Below are 17,623 nucleotides of genomic sequence, written 5' to 3' on the forward strand. Positions count from 1 at the left end.
ATGAGATTCAAAAGCTTCAGCTGAAATTGCAAATACTTCCTGAACTTCACCAAGAACCTGAAATGCAACTTTGCAGAAAATTAGTAGAGGAGGATATTTACCACTTGCAAATAAAGAAAAAAATAACTTCCCAAACTGTATGAAAACAGCTGAATACTTATCCACGGGGATGGCTGAAGACCTGGAAAAAGAATGAGAAAGAATGACTTCCTTCTATCAAGGGCAGATTATCTCCAGTGAGAAAAACCTCAAGAAAGATGGTTGGCGGCTCTGTCAACTGAGAGAAAGCTCAAAGAGCTAAGGTGGGGAGGGGTGGGGTGGGGGGAGATCATAATAGACAAAATTGGTGGAAACAGAGTTTAAATTCCAGCTTTTTCCAAGTGGCCCTTTTGCCCCTGCAGTTCACATATAGTCCTGGGCAGAGGCCCGAGAGGATCAGGGGAACCGCTGGATAATCAAATCCTCAAGAAAAAGGGTAACAGTGTGAGGACCCAAGGAGCCAGGAGACATGCAGGCGTTTTGTTTTGTTTTGTTTTGTTTATCACCTAGTCTTTATTCTTTTCTTTTTATCATCTTTATTGGAGTATAATTGCTTTGCAATGGTGTGTTAGTTACTTCTGTATAACAAAGTGAATCAGCTATACATATACATATATCCCCATATCTCCTCCCTCTTGCGTCTCCCTCCCTCCCACCCTCCCTATCCCACCCCTCGAGGTGGACACAAAGCACGGAGCTGATCTCCCTGTGCTATGCGGCTGCTTCCCACTAGCCATCTATTTGACATTTGGTAGTGTATACAGGACATGCAGGTTTGATTCAGCTTTCACAGCAGGGACCCCTGAACATCCACAGCCACAACAGGGCATCTGTTTTCTGTTTTTAAAAATAATTTTATTTCTTTTTAGTTTAACTGCGGTTATTTAACGGATGCTAGTTTTGCTCTTATTGAGGTTTGATAGAATTATATTTCCCCAAAAAAATGTTTTGTGAGTAATTAATGCTTATGAACATCTTAGTTCAACTACCCTGAACACTCTAGAATTTGTTAAATATAATTATAAGTATAGGGACTTCCCTGGTGGTCCAGTGGTAAAGAATCTGCCTTCCGATGTAGGGGACGCAGGTTCGATCCCTGGTCGGGGAACTAGGATCCCACATGCCACGGGGCAACTAAGCCTGCGCACCACAACTACTGAGCTCAGTGCCTCAACAAGAGCCTGCGTGCCACAAACTACAGAGCCCACGTGCCCTGGAGCCTGCGCACCACAACTAGAGAAGAGAAAACCCCACACCACAACTAGAGAGAAGCCCGCGCACCACAACGAAAGATCCCGCATACCTCAATGAAGATCCCGCATGCCACAACTAAGACCCAATGCAGCCAGAAATAAATAAATAATAAATAATTTTTTTAAAAAAATTATAATTATGGCATTTTGATTGAATAATCCAAAATTGAAGTTTTATGTAACCAGGTGGAGTCATTTTAAATAAAAAAGACCATTTTTATAGGTTATGAGGATGTTATTTAAAATACGTAAAAGTCATTTAATTTACCTCAATAAGTTTCATTGGTTTTAAAAGCAATATGCACAACCACCACAATACTGGAGCTAAACTTTTTATGGTTTAGCCTAAATTTATAGATTAATTTAGAGGAGTTGACATTTTGCAACCATTTGCATTTTATTTTGCAATTTCGTTTTAATCTTTGTTATTTTGTTCAGGTTATTCTATGTTGTTTAATGTTTCTAAACTTTATGTAGTCAATATGAAAGTTTTCTCTTTAAAAAATTAACCCGGTTACTTATTTTATATAATATGTACAATTAATGTGTTCCAGAATTTCATTTATAATTCAATCGTTCAGTAGTCTGAATGCATTTTTCTGTAGAAACACTGTCAGATTCTATGATTAAGCATACCTATGGTATATAAGCATACCTATAGCATACCAATACAAGCCTGTTTAAACCTCAGTGCAACTGAAATGCTATACATTCAAGGTGAAGTATTAGATTCTGTGCACTACCTGGTTAGGAAGCAATCTTAAAAGTATCTTTTATCTCATGTTTGACAGGAACATTTACCTAGCAGAGGATGAGGAGGCAGACGGAGGCTTGTGTGAGAAGGATGAAGAGGACTCCCAGAAAATTCCAAGGGCTTCAGAGTTGGTGGTACTGGTTCTCAACTTTATATTTCCTTTTATGTGGGTCACACTGCATTTATTAGCCAAGACTAAGTTCATTTTGGTAACATCCGATGAACCTAAGAGAGAAAGAGAGAGAGAGAGAGATGTCTTAAGGTTACTAGGCACAAATTGAGTACAGTAGAAAGGAGTTGTTAAAGAGACTGTGAGAAGGCAATTATCTGAGGATTTACTGAACCATGACAAATGAAATGGTGAAGAAAAGAGGAGGACTTTTACTGAGGGTTGAGACACATAGAGTAAAATCTTGATTATTTTCTGACCTGACTAGGCTTCTTTTTCCAGAACAATGTAATATCTCCAATGTTTATAGTTACCCTGCTTGCCCTATATTGCCTATTTATAGATCTAGTTTCAATTTGTTAGTTTTTCGCTTTTTTGTTTTGTTTTTTACTCACGAATCCTTTCTGAAGATCCTAATGGCAAGGCTGCTAATGACTCCCTTCATAGAAGGCAGAGGATGGAGGAAGTCCAAATTAGCTCTGTTTTTGTTTTTTAACATCTTTATTGGAGTATAATTGCTTCACAATGGTGTGTTAGATTCTGCTGTATAACAAAGTAAATCAGCTATACGTATACATATATCCGCATATCCCCTTGCTCTTGCATCTCCCTCCCAACCTCCCTATCCCACCCTTCTAGGTGGTCACAAAGCAACAAGCTGATCTCCCAGTGCTATGTGGCAGCTTCCCACTAGCTATCTATTTTACATTTGGTAGTATATAGATGTCCATGCCACTCTCTCACTTCGTCCCAGCTTACCCTTCCCCCTCCCAGTGTCCTCAAGTCCATTATCTACATCTGTGTCTTTATTCCTCTACTGCCCCTAGGTTCTTCAGAACCTTTTTTTTTTTTTTTAGATTCCATATATATGTGTTAGCGTACGGTATTTGATTTTCTCTTTCTGATTTACTTCACTCTGTATGACAGACTCTGGGTCCATCTACCTCACTACAAATAACTCAACTTTGTTTCTTTTTATGTCAAGTAATATTCCATTGTATATATGTGCCACATCTTCTTTATCCATTCATCTGTTGATGGACACTAAGGTTGCTTCCATGTCCTTGCTATTGTAAATAGTGCTTCAGTTAACATTGTGGTACATGACTCTTTGAATTATGGTTTTCGCAGGGTATATGCCCAGTAGTGGGATTGCTGGGTCATAAGGTAGTTCTATTTTTAGTTTTTTAAGGAACCTCCATACTATTCTCCATAGTGGCTCTATCAATTTACATTCCCACCAACAGTGCAAGAGGGTTCCCTTTTCTCCACACCCTCTCCAGTATTTATTGTTGGTAGACTTTTTTGATGATGGCCATTCTGAGTGGTGTAAGGTAATATCTCATTGTAATTTTGATTTGCATTTCTCTGATGATTAGTGGTGTTGAGCATCTTTTTTTTTTTTTTAACATCTTTATTGGGGTATAATTGCTTTACAATGGTGTGTTAGTTTCTGGAGCATCTTTTCATGTGTTTGGTGGCAATCTGTATATCTTCTTTGGAGAAATGTCTATTTAGGTCTTCTGCCCATTTTTGGATTTGGTTGTTTGTTTTTTTGATACTGAGCCCCATGGGCTGCTTGTATATTTTGGAGATTAATCCTTTGTCAGGTGCTTCATTTGCAAATATTTTCTCCCATTCTGAGGGTTGTCTTTTGATCTTATTTATGATGGTTTCCTTTGCTGTGCAAAAGCTTTTAAGTTTCATTACGTCCCAATTGTTTATTTTTGGTTTTATCTGCATTTCTCTAGGAGGTGGGTCAAAAAGGATCTTGCTGTGAATTATGTCATACAGTGTTCTGCCTAAGTTTTCCTCTAAGAGTTTTATAGTGTCTGACCTTAAATTTAGGTCGTTAATCCATTTTGAGTTTATTTTTGTGTATGGTGTTAGGAAGTGTTCTCATTTCATTTTTTTACATGTAGCTGTCCAGTTTTCCCAGCACCACTTATTGAAGAGGCTGTCTTTTCTCCATTGTGTATTCTTGCCTCCTTTATCAAAGATAAGGTGACCATATGTGCATGGGTTTATCTCTGGGCTTTCTATCCTGTTCCATTGATCTATATTTCTGTTTTTGTGCTAGTACCATACTGTCTTGATTACTGTAGCTTTGTAGTATAGTCTGAAGTCAGGGAGCCTGATTCTTCCAGCTCGTTTTTTCTTTTTCAACATGGTTTTGGCTATTTGGGGTCGTTTGTGTTTCCATACAAATTGTGAAATGTTTTGTTCTAGTTCTGTGAAAACTGCCATTGGTAGTTTGATAGGGATTGCATTGAATCTGTAGATTGCTTTGGGTAGTAGAGTCATTTTCACAATGTTGATTCTTCCAATCCAAGAACATGGTATATCTCTCCATCTCTTTGTCTCATCTTTAATTTCTTTCATCAGTGTCTTATAGTTTTCTGCATACAGATCTTTGTCTCCTTGGGTAGATTTATTGCTAGGTATTTTATTCTTTTTGTTGCAATGGTAAATGGGAGTGTTTCCTTAATTTTGCTTTCAGATTTTTCATCATTAGTGTATAGGAATGAAAGAGATTTCTGTGTATTAATTTTTATCCTGCTACTTTACCAAATTCACTGATTAGCACTAGTAGTTTTCTGGTAGCATCTTTAGGATTCTCTCTATATAGTATCATGTCATCTGCAAACAGTGACAGTTTCACTTCTTCTTTTATGATTTGGATTCCTTTCATTTCTTTTTCTTCTGTGCTGTGGCTAAAACTTACAAAACTATGTTGAATAATATCAGTGAGAGTGGGCAAATTTGTCTTGTTCCTGATCTTAGAGGAAATGGTTTCAGTTTTTCACCATTGAGAATGATGTTGGCTGTGGGTTTGTCGTATATGGCCTTTATTGTGTTGAGGTAGGTTCCCTATATGCCTACTTTGTGGAGAGTTTTTATCATAACTGGGTATTGAATTTTGTCAAAAGCTTTTTCTGCATCTATCGAGATTATCATATGGTTTTTAATCTTTCAGTTTGTTAATATGGTGTATCACATTGATTGATTTGCATATACTGAAGAATCTTTGCATTCCTGGGATAAACCACACTTGATCATGGTGTGTGATCCTTTTAATGTGCTGTTGGATTCTGTTTGAGGATTTTTTCATCTATGTTCATCAGTGATATTGGCCTGTAGTTTTCTTTTTTTGTAACATCTTTTTCTGGCTTTGGTATCAGGGTGATGCTGGCCTTGTAGAATGAGTTTGGGAGTGTTGCTTCCTCTGCTACATACTGGAAGAGATAGAGAAGGATCGATGTTTGCGCTTCTCTAAATGTTTGATACAATTCATCTGTGAAGCCATCTGGTCCTCAGCTTTTGTTTGTTGGAAGATTTTTAATCACAGTTTCAATTTCAGTGCTTGTGATTGGTCTGTTTCTATTTTTTACTTCTTCCTGGTTCAGTCTTGGAAAGTTGTGCTTTTCTAAGAATTTGTCCATTTCTTCCAGGTTGTCCATTTTATTGGCATAGAGTTGCTTGTAGTAATCTCTCATGATCCTTTGTATTTCTGCAGTGTCAGTTGTTACTTCTCCTTTTTCATTTCTAATTCTGTTGATTTGAGTCTTCTGCCTTTTTTCTTGATGAGTCTGGCTAATGGTTTATCAATTTTGTTTATCTTCTCAAAAACCAACTTTTAGTTTTATTGATCTTTGCTATTGTTTCCTTCTTTTTTTTTTTTTTCATTTATTTCTGCTCTGATCTTTATGATTTCTTTCCTTCTGCTAACTTTCGGGGGTTCTTGTTCTTCTTTCTCTAATTGTTTTAGGTGTAAGTTTAGGTTGTTTACTTGAGATTTTTCTTGTTTCTTGTGGTAGGATTGTATTGCTCTAAACTTCCCTCTTAGAACTGCTTTTGCTGCATCCCGTAGGTTTTTGGTCATCGTGTTTTCATTGTCATTTGTTTCTAGGTATTTCCTCTTTGGTTTCTTCAGTGATCTCTTTGTTATTTAGTAGCATATTGTTTAGCCTCCATGTGTTTCTATTTTTAACTGTTTTTTTCCTGTAATTTATATCTAGTCTCATGGCGTTGTGGTCAGAAAAGATACTTGATACAATTTCAATTTTCTTAAGTTTACCAAGGCTTGATTTGTGACCCAAGATATGATCTATGCATGGCTCTATGTTCCATGAGCACTTGAAAAGAATGTATATCGGTTGTTTTTGGATGGAATGTCCTATAAATATCAATTATGACTACCTTGTTTAATGTGTCATTTAACACTTGTGTTTCATATTTATTTTCGTTTTGGATGATCTGTCCATTGGTGAAAGTGGGGTGTTAAAATCCCCTACTATGATTGTGTTACTGTCAATTTCCCCTTTTATGGCTGTTAGCATTTGCCTTATGTATTGAGGTGCTCCTAGGTTGGGTGCATAAATATTTACAGTTGTTATATCTTCTTCTTGGATTGATCCCTTGATCATTATGTAGTGTCCTTCTTTGTCTCTTCTAATAGTCTTTATTTTAAAGTCTATTTTGTCTGATATGAGAATTGCTACTCCAGCTTTCTTTTGATTTCCTTTGCATGGAGTATCTTTTTCCATCCCCTCACTTTCAGTCTGTATGTGTCCCTAGGTCTGAAGTGGGTCTCTTGTAGACAGCATATATATGGGCCTTGTTTCTGTATGCATTCAGCCAGTCTACGTCTTTTGGTTGGAGCATTTAATCCATTTACATTTAAGGTAATTATCGATATGTATGTTTCTATTACCATTTTCTTAATTGTTTTGGGTTTGTTTTTGTGGATCTTTTCCTTCTCTTGCACTTCCTGCCTAAAGAAGTTCCTTTAGCATTCGTTGTAAAACTGATTTGGTGGTGCTTAATTCTCTTAACTTTTGCTTATCTGTAAAGGTTTTAATTTCTCCATCAAATCTGAATGAGATCCTTGCTGGGTAGAGTAATCTTGGTTGTAAGATTTTCCCTTTCATCACTTTAAATATGTCCTGCCACTCCCTTCTGGCTTGAAGAGTTTCTGCTGAAAAATCAACTGTTAACTTTAAGGGGATTCCCTTGTATGTTATTTGTTGTTATTTGTTTTCCCTTGCTGATTTTAATATTTTTTCTTTGTGTTTAATTTTTGATAGCTTGATTAATATGTGTCTTGGCATGTTTCTCCTTGGATTTATCCTGTATGGGACTCTCTGCCCTTCCTGGGCTTGATTGACTATTTTCTTTCCCATGTTAGGGAAGTTTTCAACTATAATTTCTTTGAATATTTTCTCGGACCCTTTTTCTCTTCTTCTGGGACCCGTATAATTCGAATGTTGGTGCATTTATTGTTGTCCCAGATGTCTCTGAGACTGTCCTCAACCCTTTTCATTCTTTTTTCTCTATGCTGCTCTGTGGTAGTTATTTCCACTATTTTATCTTCCAGGTCACTTATCCCTTATTCTGCCTCAGTTATTCTGCTATTGATTCCTTCTAGAGAATTTTTAATTTCATTTATTGTGTTGTTCATCATTGTTTGTTTGCTCTTTAATTCTTCTAGGTCCTTGTTAAATGTTTCTTGCATTTTCTCCATTCTCTTTCCAAGATTTTGGATCATCTTTACTATCATTACTCTGAATTCTTTTTCAGGTATACTCCCCTTTTTCCTCCTCATTTGTTTGGTCTCGTGGGTTTTTACCTTGCTCCTTTATCGGCTGCATATTTTTGTCTTCTCATTTTGTTTAACTTACTGTGTTTGGGGTCTCCTCTTTACAGCCAGCAGGTTCATAGTTCCCGTTGTTTTTGGTGTCTGCTCCTAGTGGGTGAGGTTGGTTCAGTGGCTTGTGTAGGCTTCCTGGTGGAGGGGACTTGTGCCTGTGTTCTGGTGCGTGGGGCTGGAAATTATCTTTCTGATGGGTAGGGGTGCAGCCGGTGGTGTGTTTTGGGGTGTCTGTGGACTTAGTATGATTTTAGGCAGCCTCTCTGCTAATGGGGGTGGTTGTGTTCCTGTCTTGCTAGCTGTTTGGCATGGGGCATCCAGCACTGGAATTTGTTGGCTGTTGGGTGGAGCTGGGTCTTAGCACTGAGAGGGAGATCCCTGGGAAAGCTCTCACCGATTGATATTATGTGGGGCCAGGAGGTCTCTGGTGGTCCAATGACCTGAATTCGGCTCTCCCACCTGAGGCTCAGGCCTGACACCAGGTCGGAGCACAATGACCCTGTCAGCCACATGGCTGGATCCACATCAGAAGAGCAAGGAATAGAAAGGGATTCCTCAGAGCTAAAAGCCTCACTGTTGGCCTCCTGGCTGGGTCTCTGCAACACTTAATCCCTTACATCATAAGCTGATGGCAAGTCCAAAGCATTGCTCTCCTCTGACTGGCTTCCTGAGTTGCCATAGTCTGCCCTGCAACAGCAGCCACCTCGAACCAGAAGCCTAGCTCTGTTTTTTTTGTTTTTTGTTTTATTTTCTGGTACGCGGGCCTCTCACTGTCATGGCCTCTCCCGTTGTGGAGCACAGGCTCCGGACGCACAGGCTCAGCGGCCATGGCTCACGGGCTTAGCCACTCCGCGGCATGTGGGATCTTCCCGGACCGGGGCATGAACCCGTGTCCCCTGCATCGGCAGGCGGACTCTCAACCACTGCGCCACCAGGGAAGCCCCCTAGCTCTGTTTCAAGAATCACCTGACTCTTCATTTTCTCCATTTCTTTTTAATATCGCTTGATCATTTACAACTGCCTAGGAGGATACTTATGCCCCTTTACATGGATGATTTAGACTAGGAGTTGCCTCAAAAGACATTTCATTCTGCTCTCTAACCACTATTAGAACTAACGACCAAATTTCAATTTTTCTTACACAAAAATCATTTGGCAGATGTCTTCCAAGTTTGGATTTAAACTTGGACTATTATATGCATCAGGCCATGTATCCCCTTTACTTAAGTATGCATTCTACAACTATTTTATTTTGACAGGTATACCTAAAGATAGTTATTGGTTAATTTTTTTTTTTTTTTTTTTTTTGCAAAATGGCTGCAATTATTCCCTTTCCTGTATTCACCCTCTTTGCAACTCCTGCCATCAAGAGGTGGAGTCTGTCCCTTCACCACTTGAATCTGGGTGGTCTTGTAATGCACTTTTCCCAAAAAAACGGTGAGGAAGTGGTTGGGGGCAGTGTTGAGCCTCACCCGCTAGAGAGCCTTGCATGCCTCTGCTTCCTCTCTTGAAATCCTGACACTCCCTGAGAACAAGCCTGGTCAAGCCTGCTTGAGGATGAGAGAACAAGTGACAGAGTGAAAAGCCATCCCAACTCACATCCCAAGATGTGAGAGCTGAATCAAGACCAGCAAAGCCACTTACACCCCTTACTTGATCCACAGTTGAACACAGGTACATAAGGGAACCCAGGCAAGACTAGAAAAATTACTCACTGAGCCCAGTCTAAATTTCTGACCAGAAATAGCATTAGCTAAATAAATGGTTGTTTCAAACCACTAAGTTTTAGAGTAGTTTATTACACTACAATAGCTTATTGATTCAGGAACTAACACTGTTCATTGGTTCATTCATCCATTCAACAAATACTTCTGGCACACTCTAAGCCTGCCCTGATAAGATGTAATATCTCATTTTAGCTCTTCCACAATCTTCAGAAGTTTGTTCCCATTTGAAAATTATGAAACTAAGGGGAATAGAGATAAACTGAGTTGCCTAGAATCACACAGCTCATAGGTGTGGAGCCAGGATTGAAGCTAGGTATGCCTAAAAGTCTATTTATTCCCTCTACCCCCAACCGAGTGATCGCTAAGAAGGTATGTTATGAACAAGTTGATTTCTCTGGGAGCAAGGGAATATTTTAGACCCAAATCATTAAACTCATGCTACATTATGACACAAAGTAATCATGGATCATTTGTTTATGTACTTGTACAGACTTAAAACTGTATTTTGAGAAAAAAATCTGACTTCTCCTGAGAGTACCCTATAGTCACCTCCAAGCAACTATGGAAGACCAAGCCACTAAGCGGTGGCTAGATTCCTTAATTTTCACAAAAACATGTCACCCTTACCATAAGCTCACTGACTAAAGTACATTGATTTCTTCTTAATAAATTAAATAGAATACTCGTACTTTCTGTCCTCAACCAAAAATACAAATTCTGCTTAGTTAGCTATATGCTTCTACTTTTAACAGAAGCCTGTTTAGAGATGGAATATTTACATATATAAGGCTGATTGTTTCAAGAAAAGTAGTCCAAGTATTCCATGGTTTAGGATTTATCCTGGGATTGTGTCCAAATTCCTCTCTCTACATGAGGATGGATGGAGGTGAGTCCAACCAACATAGTTTCATAGGGTCATAGACCTGGTGCCCAGGGTGTCTCTTACCAAATTACTGCAGGCAATGCTGAGAACCAGGGAGCCACAGAACTGAGACCTGAAGTTGCAACTGAAGCCAGGACAATGTGGTTCATAGCAGATATTGAAATAAGGGAATCAGATAAACACAGAGATAAGAGCAGGGAGAAGTGTGCCAAGAGAGCAAGCAGGAGGTAGCAACCCTAGTATTTATCTGTTGCCCACAGCTAACATTTTGATGTACCACTGAGGTCTCGCTTTCAGCTTATCTGCTCTGAGACACTTACTGACCACTATACCTAAAGCAACTCCTGTTCACTTTTTAAATCAACATCATGGATTTTTGTTTCTTTCCTTGCACTTATTATAATTTTTATTTATCCTTTATTTATTTGTTGATTATCTATCTCCATCTCTACACTGTAGGTCCTCTGGGGTCAGGGACAATGTCTGTTTTGTTCATTTCTAGTGTTCTCACAGATCCCCAAACATGGTTGGTGCTCAACATGTATTTTTTGAATAAATAGATGGGTAAGTGCTGATGGTCTTAAAAAAGCAGTCCTGTGAGACTATAAGCTCCAAAGCAGAAGGAGAATGTCTTATTTGACTTGCTCTCCTTAGCACCTAGACCCTCAGTAGCTGGTACCTTGCAAGTACTTAAATATTTAGGAATGAATTAAAAAATGCTGTTGTTTGTAACCTGGAAAAACATCAATGTATCATTCATCTTAAGATACTTACATACATAAATCACTGGCTTCTAATTTTTTTCAATTATGTGGGTGCATATGCATCTATTTTTCCAGATCAAGGTACTTTTTTTTTTTTTTTTTTTTTTGCGGTACGCGGGCCTCTCACTGCTGCGGCCTCTCCCGTTGCGGAGCACAGGCTCCGGACGCGCAGGCCCAGCGGCCATGGCTCACGGGCCCAGCCGCTCCGCGGCATGTGGGATCTTCCTGGATCGGGGCACGAACCCGTGTCCCCTGCATCGGCAGGCGGACTCTCAACCACTGCGCCACCAGGGAAGCCCCCAAGGTACTTTTTAATGGATTCTAACATTACTTTCTTTACACTCCCTTTGTTAGTACGGCATAGTAACGTAAGTTATTTCTCTCTTACGGTTTTCCAGGCAGTTTCTGAGCAAATGTTCAATGAGTCCATTCTGTTTCTCAGATGGTATTTGATGAATAAAACTGTGAATACAACTGTGAAGACATTCCCTTTTTAAAGATGAAATCATGGGAAGCTCATATAGTTTCTCATTGACAGATATATCTCGAATTCACTAGGATTCTTTCCAAAAAATGCTAACACCTATAAATTGGAAGAGACGCTTATGACTCATTTCAAACTAGAAAAATCAAGCTAAATTTTCATGAGTTATTTCTGGTATGTTGATTCATTTATTTATTCTGACTATGCTGGCACTATGGAGAAATACACACACACACACACACACACACACACACACACACACACACACACACACACACACACACTAGATTTCTTTCTCCAAGGAGCAGATAATGCAACAGGAGAGAAGGAGAGATAAGATATCAATTCAAACAGCCCTAAGAAATGCCAAAGAAGTCCAGCATGTTCCAAAGTGTAATAAAAGCATAGAACAAGGAAAAGTAGGTCATGTTGATTGATATGATCAGTGAATGCATCATGGAGAAGGCAGCATTTTAGGTGGATCTTAAAATGGGCTTGTTTAAGTAACCTATTATGATACAAGTGACATAGAACATGATATATAGATATAGCTATATACACTAATTGGATAAAACCAGCAATTTGAAAGGCCATTTTCAATATCCCTATGTGTTGTTATTAATGTCAAGGAAAGCCTCCTTGGATAGCCAGAAGTTTCATCTCTTGAAAGATCTTTAAAAATTAAATTATGTGTGTGTGTACGTGTGAATTTTGTGAAATTAATGAGGTAATAAATATGAGAAAATGACATTTTCAAAATATTTGATGAGCAATGTCTTATCATAAGACTAGTTTAAAAATCTTAAAATTTTATCTCTGTTATTTAGTCTACCTCTCTTATTTTTAAATGAAAAACAAAAAAAGACTTGCGAAGTCCAACCTTCCCAAATTACTAACAGGTTAGCAACATAAAGAGGATTTCCCCCCTCCCCCCTGCCACATTTCCCACTTTCATCTAGTTCTCTTGCCACCATGCTATAATACCTTTCAAATAATAAAGTACGAATTATCCTATTACAGTTTACATTTTTCTGCATGCCAAATTTTGGGTTTCATAGAAAAATCAAATTAAGAAAAATAAATCTCCCATCTCCTACTCAAAAAAAAAAAAAAACAGAAGTAGATAAAGCAAAGTTGGCAGTGGATATTCTTTCAGTCTTTGAAAAAATTTTTAATTATAATAATTAATATCTTTAACACTTACCTTATGCCAGGAGGTACATTATTCACTTTTAAAATGCATCATTTCATTTAAACATTGCAACAGCCCTATGAAGTAGACATTAATAAATTAATGTCTATTTTACAGGCAAAGAAGCTGAAGCAGGTATAATTTACAAATTGCCCATGATCACCCAGTTGGTAAATAAAAGAGTTGCGGGTTGGATCCATGCGGAACCCACGCCCTTAACCACTAAGCTACCAAGACAAAACTCTGTAGAAGAGAGATCATATCCATTAACTGACTTTGGACTGCACAGAATGCATTGTATCCACGTTTTCATCTCCATCACCCAGCATAGTGTCTGGTACTTTATAAGCCTACTTTATGTTGCTAGAATAAATATGGATTATTATTTATTCAATAGTGCTGACTCATTAATCAAAACTTAACCGGGCTTCCCTGGTGGCGCAGTGGTTAAGAATCCGCCTGCTAATGCAGGGGACACGGGTTCTAAGCCCTGGTCCGCGAAGATCCCACATACCGCGGAGCAACTAAGCCCGCGAGCCTAGAGCCCGTGCTCCGCAGCAAGAGAAGCCACCGCAATGAGAAGCCCGCGCACCGCAACGAAGGGCAGCCCCCGCCTGCAGCAACTAGAGAAAGCCTGCGCGCAGCAACGAAGACACAACACCGCCAAATACTAAATAAATTTATAAAAAACTTAACCCAATGTGATTTATTCTTTGCTCGGGAAATAATTATTGATCTGACAGTCACTAAGTGTTGAATCATATTCTAGAAACTACATGAAAATACCTAAGAAGCCCAAGGAGGTAAGGCTGAAGGAGGTAAGGCTGGAGGAGGAGCCCTAGGGCAGAGCACAGGTGGGACCAGGAGAAGGGCGGGCCCATTGTTGGGGGAACCGCTTCCGGGGGAAGAGACAGCAGTCAGGGGCGGACGAGCACCAGGAGGAAGCTGCGGGGGGAAGCCTGAGGGGACTGTGGGAGACAGCAGGTACGCTCCAGACCTTTCGTGGGCGGGTTCGGAATTCTCTTTTCCGTGAATATTCTTTACTTAACACCTCCTCACATCCTCCTGGGTCAGAACAGAGTTCTGACGCAGCCATTTCTCCCACGCCTGAGGACAGCAGGATGCGAGTGGAGGAAACTGGAATCCCCGGGCCTCAGGACTGAGGGTGACTTCATTCAGGGTGGCAAGGAGCGGGGGTGGGGAGATAACACAAGCCTGTCGTTGGGCTGCCGCGGGCCGGCCTGAGCAGGGTAGGGGAGAGGGCAAGGCAGCGACCCAGAAGAAGGGCACGGAAGGAAATGGGGCTGCCACCCACTGTGCGGATGGTTGAATTTGGGGCTGTGGAGGTCACAAGTCAGTCCCTTGCTTCTCACCAAGAATTTGACGACCCCTGAATCACCAGCTTGTCCCCTAGTTCACTGGGCAAGAAGACCATACAGACTGAAAAGATCTTGACCTTGTCCTTCGTACATCGGAGGAGGGGCAATGAAGACACTTAGAAACAATCAGATGGCTTGGCCAGTGTGACAAAAGGAATAGCATGTGATAACAGCCAGTGGAATGTTAATGATGATTTTATAAGGATGGTTCTATAATATTAGTGATGGTTTAAAAACACCTCAAGGGTCTCATTAGCGGGGAGGAGTTGGGAGAAAATCAAGCTCAAATTAAAATGAGTTTAGTTCAGGAGCCATGTTCTGAGACAAAACCCTAGTGAAACTTAGGAACTACAGGACTTCCCTGGTGGCGCAGTGGTTAAGAATCCGCCTGCTAATGCAGGGGACACGGGTTCAAGCCCTGGTCCGGGAAGATCCCACATGCAGCGGAGCAATTAAGCCTGTGTGTCACAACTACTGAAGCCTGTGCTCCTAGAGCCCTAGCTGCGCAAGGGAAGCCCCCGTTCGCCGCAAGTGTGCAGCAACAAAGACCCAACACAGCCAAAAATAAATAATTTAAATAAATTAAAAAATAATAATAATAGTACAATGTTAGGAACTACAAAGAAGACATACACATGGCCTGTAGGCACATGAAAAGATGCTCAACATCACTAATCAAAATGAGGTATCACCTCACACCAGTCAGAATGGCCATCCTTAAAACGTCTACAAGTAGGGCTTCCCTGGTGGCACCGTGGTTGAGAGTCCGCCTGCCGATGCAGGGGACGCGGTTTCGTGCCTTGGTCCGGGAGGATCCCACATGCCGCAGAGCGGCTGGGCCCGTGAGCCATGGCCACTGAGCCTGTGCCTCCGGAGCCTGTGCTCCGCAACGGGAAAGGCCACAACAGTGAGAGGTCGGCGTACCGCAAAAAAAAAAAAAAAAGTCTACAAGTAACAAATGCTGAAGAGGGTGTGGAGAAAAGGGAACCCTCCTACACTGTTGGAGGGAATGTAAGTTGGTGCAGCCACTATGGAAAACAGTGTGGAGGTTCCTCAGAAAACTAAAAACAGAATTACCATATGATCTAGCAATCCCACTCCTGGGCATATACCCAGACAAAACTATAATTCAAAAAGACACGTGCACCCTTATGTTCATTGCAGCACTATTTACAATAGCCAAAACATGGAAACAACCTAAATGTCCATCAACAGATGAATGGATAAAGAAGATGTGGAACATATATGCAATGGAATACTACTCAGCCATACAAAAGAACCAAATAATGCCATTTGCAGCAACATGGATGCAACTAGAGATTATCATACTAAGTGAAGGAAGTCAGAAAGAAAAAGATAAATACCATATGATATCACTTGTATGTGGAATCTAAAATATAGCATAAATGAACCTATCTAGAAAACAAAAACAGACTCACAGACATAGAGAACAGACTTGTGGTTGCCAAGGGCGGTGGGGGGGGGGGTAAAATAAATAAAATAAGATAAAATGTTAAGAACTAAAAAAAAAAAGTTGAGAGGGAGGATTTTGCATCATTAACTACTTCAGATTATCCTACAGATCAAAACAGTATACAGTTCAAAAACAGTATATCAAATCATAATGATTTCTAAACTTTACCCCAAAAGGAATTTTACTGCATTTATCATGGGTTGCTATTACAGTTAGTCTCCTGTCTTAAGGATCAAGTTTTAACTATTGAAGAGTTTTACTAGTATATGTGATACAGAGGATAATAATTCAATAAACTGAAAATACACGGCTAAAATTCAGATTGAAAACCACTAATAGTTGTTAATGCAATATAAAAAGAGGAAGGAAATTGGATTTCTTTGTGAAGTAACAAATTGTCAAGCAATATCTATGTTTTGGTGTATCTCATTTTAAACAATATATCCCCAAAATTACTTTGAGTAATTACTTTAGGAATTTTACTTACCTTTACTTTGGACTACTTGTTACTGCCATTTTCACACACCAGGCATTGGCACATGCCCCTTCCTCAGTCTAGATTACCTAAATTTCAAATTTGTATTTTCTCCTTCCTCTTTGCTAGAGAAAAGTCTAAAGACAAGTATTTCATACTTTTAGATTATATTAATCCTGATTCTTCTAGACACTCTCCCACCCTCAAATGTAAATGCTTACTGTTTTGCAAAAGTCAATTTCTCCATCCTAACTAAATGAGTTTACCTCTGGAATTCTGCAGAATTTCTTGTGATTGGTTCCATAGAACTAAAACTGAAACTCATTCTTCACTTCAACAGTTAGTTGGCTATATCCCAAAGTATTCTTATACAAAATAAGAGGATAGAAATACTTAGCAATTGCTTTGAGCATATTAATTTCCTTATGTCCTTTATTTACCAAACAGGTTACCATACAAAATACGAAAAATATTCAATAATTGTATTGTCTACTCAGGCTGCTATAACAAAATACTATAGGCTGAGTGGCTTAAACAAGAGAAATTTATTTTCTCACAGTTCTAGAAGCTGGGAAGTCCAAAATTAAGGTGCCAGCAGGCTTGATACCTCACGAGGGCTCTCTCCTTGGGTTTCAGACAACCACCATCTCACTGTGTGCTCACAAGGCCTATCCTCAGTGTGAACATGTGGAGAGAAAACAAGAGCACTCTCTCTCTTCCTCTTCTTATAAGGCCACAGTCCTATTAGATTAGGGCCCCACCTTTATGACTTCATTCCTTAATTATCCTTAATTAACCTTAATTATCTCCTAAAGATTCTATCTCCAAATACAGTCACACTGGAGTTCAGAGCGTCAACATAAGAATTTTGGAGGTGACACAGTTCAATTCCTAGCAACAGGCAGACTACCAAGAAATGCAGCAAAAAATATTTGTGGCATGATAATTAAATATTATAAACATCTTAAATTGAGAACACCTATATTTAAAAGTCATGCATCAGATTTAGTAATGCATCAGATTTTAAGTACAGCCATACTGATGGCAAAGAGATGAGTGTTGAACAGTGGCATAATTTGTTTTTTGTGTAATAGGGACAAATAATTTCTACATATGCACATATCATTGCACTAATTTTAGATTGGTTTAGAGAAAACTTGGCTGGTGTGGGTGTGGAGAGGAGTGGAGAAGCCTTAATTCATTTGACCATGGTTAATACTGGGGGGTATAATAAAAATTCTCTGAGTGCAATGGAGCTCAAGTAGGTACTCCATGAGTGGAGTACAGAAACTTTAGTATTTGAGCTATTACCACTATTATATGCTTTGTATATTGTTTGTTTGTTTGTTTTAACACTATCTACTCTTCATTAGTTTAGAT

The 17,623-nt window shown here is 39.4% G+C and overlaps 1 long non-coding RNA gene across 1 annotated transcript in view; it reads right to left on the bottom strand.

Annotated features, from left to right (window-relative positions):
- LOC307183326 overlaps nt 1-17,623 on the bottom strand; it is a 41,525-nt gene that overhangs the window by 3,275 nt on the left and 20,627 nt on the right. Inside the window, exon 4 of the long non-coding RNA XR_013827444.1 lies at nt 2,094-2,271. This is a non-coding gene — a long non-coding RNA (uncharacterized lncRNA). The remainder of the gene's footprint in view (nt 1-2,093; nt 2,272-17,623) is intronic.

Source organism: Stenella coeruleoalba (genome assembly GCF_951394435.1).
Source record: "Stenella coeruleoalba genome assembly, chromosome: 3".
NCBI lineage: Eukaryota > Metazoa > Chordata > Mammalia > Artiodactyla > Delphinidae > Stenella > Stenella coeruleoalba.